The sequence below is a fragment of the Helianthus annuus genome, chromosome 3 (genome assembly GCF_002127325.2).
Source record: "Helianthus annuus cultivar XRQ/B chromosome 3, HanXRQr2.0-SUNRISE, whole genome shotgun sequence".
NCBI lineage: Eukaryota > Viridiplantae > Streptophyta > Magnoliopsida > Asterales > Asteraceae > Helianthus > Helianthus annuus.
Window position 1 is genome coordinate 45,361,829 of NC_035435.2, and position 5,611 is coordinate 45,367,439.

Below are 5,611 nucleotides of genomic sequence, written 5' to 3' on the forward strand. Positions count from 1 at the left end.
CACCATGTGATGTAAGAGACTTAGCCAAACATGGCCTTTGATTGACAAGAAATCTTACTATCAATCTTGGATCCCGAGACTACTACACACACTCTAAGGTGGATGATGGAAGATGGTGGTGGATGTGGGTGTTGTAGTGGTGGTGGAGTGATGGTGAAGTGGGAGAGAGGTGGTTTGCCAAGGGATGCCTTTGAAGTGAACTAAGCACCCCTATTTATATCATGTACAGAAGGCCAGACACGGCCCCGTGTCTGTTGGACACGGCCCCGTGGCCATCCTCTTTCTCTTTCTTCATTAATTAAAATTATCTGCATTAGGCTCCACACGCCCCCGGGTTCGCTGGGCACGACCCTGTGTGCAGAAGCGTATCTGTACTATCAAGATTTGCAAGATTCTGCAAATCTTAGCATTGACCACAGCCCGTGTTGAGCTGGGCACGCCCCCGTGCAAGGAATAGAAGCTTCTACAACTTTGTCATTTTCTACAGACACCTGGCCACGCCCCCGTGTCCGCTGGGCACGGGGCCGTGGTCAGCCTTCTCTTTCTTGTTTTTGCTTGAGAAGATGTTGTCGAGGGGTCGGGCATGCCACGTTTATTCCTTTTCTGTGTATTTATGTTAGTTTTTGCTGCATATTTGTTCCTTTTGTTCATTTAAGCTCATTTGGTCCTGAAAATACAAAAGGAAGACAAAAGCACACTTTTTCCAACATTAGTACTAAAAAGGGTTAGTTTTGTTGGTGCAGTTGTCTGTCGACTACATCTTAGTTCGAGTCTTAGGTTAGGGTTGCTTGTATAATGCACGGAAATCGAGAAATCATGATTTAGTAATAGTTTCGCTTATAGGGACATAGTGGAGGTTTCGCTTATTAGTCATTGTAAAAGTTCCGCTTATGTGTCATGTACACATAAGCGAAACTATATGTCCTATATATAGGGGTCATTTGAAGCGAAACTAAGAGAGCAGTGAAGTTGTATAACGGTGAAGCCCTGCCGAATCATCTCCAGAGCTTGTAACTTGTTAATAAGTGCAATAAACATAGACAAATTAGTGAAATCAGGCTAAATAAAGACTGAATCAATGAATTCCGCCTCTGATTCAGTCTGAGCACTCTTCTGATAGACTCGTCAGGTCGTCTAACGATCCTACATGTGGTATCAGAGCTCAGGAGGAAGAGTTCTTACCGTTTAGCTCGTTTTTCGCTCAAAATTCTGATTTCTACACCTTCTTTTATCATCGGATCAAGTTTTAACAGTCGAAATTGGATCAAAATTTCACATATTGTGTGTTAGTGGACATAGACAAACCCTGGAAAGTTTTGGATCAAAATACGGACTAAAAATGGATCAAATCAGCTTCGGACTTGGTTTCGCTTATTCGAATACCTGATAGTATCGCTTATTTGAACATATAGTTTCGCTTCTGTGTCAATAAAATCCAGGGGTTTCGCTTGTAAGGCTTCGCTTCAAGTGTCAATTTGGAGTTTCGCTTGAATAGTTCCGCTTCAAATTGATTGTTAGATCCGCTCTTGTGTCATCAAATCTGAGGTTCCGCTTCAAAGATCACATAGATTCGCTTATTTGAACATTTGTTCGCTTATAAGTGCACTAAATCTGAGATCCGCTTTTGTGAACAACTCTATAGATCCTCCAAGATCACAGTCTCGCTTGTAGTGACATCTGAAGTTTCGTTCTTGTGACAACTCACAGTTCCGCTCATTTGAACATTACTAGATCCGCTCCAAGTGCACATCTTGCATTTTTGCTTATAAGACACTTGTTGATTTTTTTTTTTTTAAATCTAAAAAGTTGTTGGTTTGGTAAAAAATGGCAATGGTCTTTGATGAACAAGAAAACAATAATCTTGAAAGTTTAAATAGTTGGTATATGAGAACTGTGGATACCAATTATAGAAATGTGAGTAAGGATATTTGGGTTAAAAGTTTTGAACATTTCATGTGTCAAAAGGATGAAACATTGGATGAGTTGGAAATACGGGTTAAAATTTTAATGGACAATTTGAAGAATAGGGATATTAGAATATCAAATGTGAAAAGGTATCAAAATTGACAAACGCATTACCTGCTAAGTGGGATGAATTCTTAGTTGAGCTAAAAAAGAAAGATTTTTTTCAAGAACTTTATCCAAAACAGTTCTTTAATGAGGTTAATGCAGATTTTCGTAAGGAAAATAAGAAAAGGAAGGAATTTTTGAACGAACTGGAAAATAATTTACAAAAATTGGAATTGGATGTACTTACTGAAATTAATAAAAGAATTCGTGTGTGTCTTGTAACAAAGAGTAGTCTAAAATATGATATTAAAAGGAAATGTTATATTGATGAAAGTATGAATCCTTTTGATTTCGTTAAACTCTTTTGTGCAGGAACATACAAGATGGAAACAAAGGATATTCCAAAGAATGAAGAATCTGTGAAAGAAGAATCTGGTTCCGTATCAGTGTGCTTTAAATGTGATAAATTTGAGGCTGACAATGGCAAACTATTGAAGGATGCGGAAAGTTTGACATCGGAAGTCAAGAAGTTGAACAATGAGAAGGAAACTGATGAAAAACAGATTCTGGTCTTGAAAGAAAATTGTGAGAAGTTAAAAACTGAAAATGACAAACTGTTGAATGGTTTGAACAGTTTGAAATCTGAAAACAAAAGTGAGAAAGAAAAGGCAAAAGTTTTGGAAGAAAAGATTAAAAGTTTTGAAATTGAAAAATCAAGAATTGAAAAAGAATTTCAAAAACAAATGAAAATTCTTGAAGATGGGGAAATGTTTTTAGTCAAAACAACATTGAAAAGCAAAAAATGACAAATTCCCATCTTCAGAAAATTATTAAACTTGAAAAAGAAGGTGAAAATGCTCAAAAGAAAATCAAAGAGTTAGAAAAAGACCTTGAAAGCAACAAGAAATCCTCAGAAAATGAAGATTTCTGGATAAAGCTTGAGAACAAAAATTTGAAAGCTAATGAAACGAAATTTCAAGAACAGATAAAAGTTTTGGAAAATGAAAAGACTGTTCTTGAAAACATGAAGAATGAGAATGAAAAATCAATCAAGTCTCATCTTGAAAGAATATCTCAGCTTGAAAATGAAGCTGAAAATTCAAGAAACAAGATCGATGAACTTGAGAAGAAATTGATAGGTTTTGTGACTGCATCAGACAGTTTGAATTTTCCCTGTCCAAAACCAATCAATTCAGTTCCAGTAAGTGACGATGTCACAAACTTTGACAATGTCAAAGTTGAAGATTGCGATGAGAAATCTGATGATGTAAAAGAAAAATTTCAGAAAACTGTTCTACAATCGACTGAAAAGGGAGAATGCTCTAAGCAAAAACCTTTGAAGAAGAAAGTAGAACAAAAACAAAAAGATAAAAATTTGAAAAATGTTCAAAAAGATAGTAAAAGCTCATCAGATCGATCATCCAATCAAAATAAAAAATCACAAAAATTGAAAAATGAAAACTCAAAAACTGTTGGTAATAAGTGGTGCAGGTTGGACCACAGTGCTCAAAAGCCAAATCCAGCAAACATGAGGAAGGAATATCACCAAGCCAGACAATGCTATGATCTGAGCGTTTGGTGTGAAGGTGGTACATGGTATGATAACAGAGTGTGTTACCGATGCGGTTATCAAGGACACATTGCTGTTAACTGCCAGAGAAGGAGTTTTGAGACGAGAAGATGCTTTAACTGTCAAATTAGAGGTCACATTGCCAGGGATTGCCCAAGGAGATCGAATGACAGATTGAGGGCTAAGTCTCAATAACTGGCAAATATTCCAGTCGAAGTCAAGCCCCATGAACAGAAGATTCTAAAACCTAAAGTTCAAGAACAGACAATTCAAGAAAAGAAAGTTAAACTTTCACAGGGGCAGAAAGACAGACTGAGGAAAAAGAGGAAGAAGGCGAGATAGTATCTTGAGAAGATTTTGTCCTCGGGTTCACTGAACAGATTGAATAAGAGTTCTGATGAATCAACTTCCGCAAATGCAAAGTCAAGCAAGACGAATTCATCAGATACAATTCTGAGGACGAAAGAAGAAAAGAAGAAGAAGAAAATGGTCGGTGATGAATCTGACAGGTCAAAGTCAGACAAGCCACCTTCAAGCGATGAATCTGATTTGTCAAAATCAGACAAGCCATGTGCAGGCAATGATTCTGTTTAAATGAAAAACCTGACTTGCCGGAGTTCCCAGGTTGGTAAGCGTGGAACATGAATCGGCATATTTCTTGAGAAATTTCACTCTGGTGATTTTTCGCCTTACATGTGGTAAATCAGGGACATTAAGTTGTACTTGATTTTCTACATATGGTTTATGGTAAAACTGGAAATGATAAATTTTTCAAATGTTTGAAGAAAACAAAGTGATGAAGTAACCCCGAACCTACAAATAATTGGTAAACAAACTAAGTTTTCCGGAAAAACCATTTTGATTAAAATAAACTTAAGTGTTTTGAGATCATAATGGGAAAATAGTTTGTTGAGAGGGGGAGTTCTGATTGTTTACGCCAGGTGGATGGAGAATTGATGCGATTCGATATCATGTTATCAAACTTTGTACATTTTGTTTCAAATTAGGGGTGCAAACGAGCCGAGCCGAGCCCGAGCTTGGTCAGGCTCGAGCTCGAGCGCGATTAACTTATGAGAGCTCGGGCTCGAGCTCGGCTCGATTCGAGCTTTGTTTCCAAAGCTCGAGCTCGGCTCGGTTGTATTTCATCAAGCTCGAGCTCGGCTCGGGCTCGGCTCGTTTATTATCTATTAGTTAGTATATTAAATAAAAATAATATAAAAAATAGACTTTTTAGGCTTGCGAGCTCGATAAGTAAAGCTCGGGCTCGTTTACTAAATAAGCTTATTTTTAGGTTCGATGTCGGTTTGTAAACAAGTTTAAATAAGCTCGGCTCGACTCGGCTCGTTTACACTAAAGCTCGATAAGGCTCGACGAGCCTAATGAGCTTTACATGTGAGGCTCGAGCTTGGGCTCGATAAACAAACGAGCTTTGTTTTGAGGCTCAAGCTCGGCTTGGGCTCGATAAGGCTCGGCTCGTTTCGAGCTTTTTCTCGAGCCGATCTCGAGTAGCTCGCGAGCCGCTCGGCTCATTTGCACCCCTATTTCAAATTTCCCAGAGAATCAAAATTGAAACATATTTTGATTTTAGGGGGAGTAAAAATTTAAAAAAATTAGAAAATTTGAAAATGTCAAAAACATCGGAAAAATTAAAAATGAGTTTTAGTGTGAATAGGGGAAATGATAGTACATCAGCTAGACTGGCACAGTACGCTGAAGATTTGTAATGTATAAATACAATTAAGCAGTCTCGTTAAAGATGTGCCGGTAGGTTTTCTCAAAATTAGTAGATCAGTTTGGGATATAAACATAAATTTCACTTGCGTCTACGTGGGGAACACCTCCAGGATATATAGGTAACCCCTGAAATCCTGTTTGAAGGGTCCCGTATTCTGAGATACTAGGTCTTTATGCTCAGTGATATCTGGGGTATTATCCAGGGACTTCTGCTGTATGGAAGTACTGACCTAGTCCCTGGATAATGCTTTCTGCAAAAAGCTTTGAAATATAAGCTCGCCCTCAGCATGCTGATGA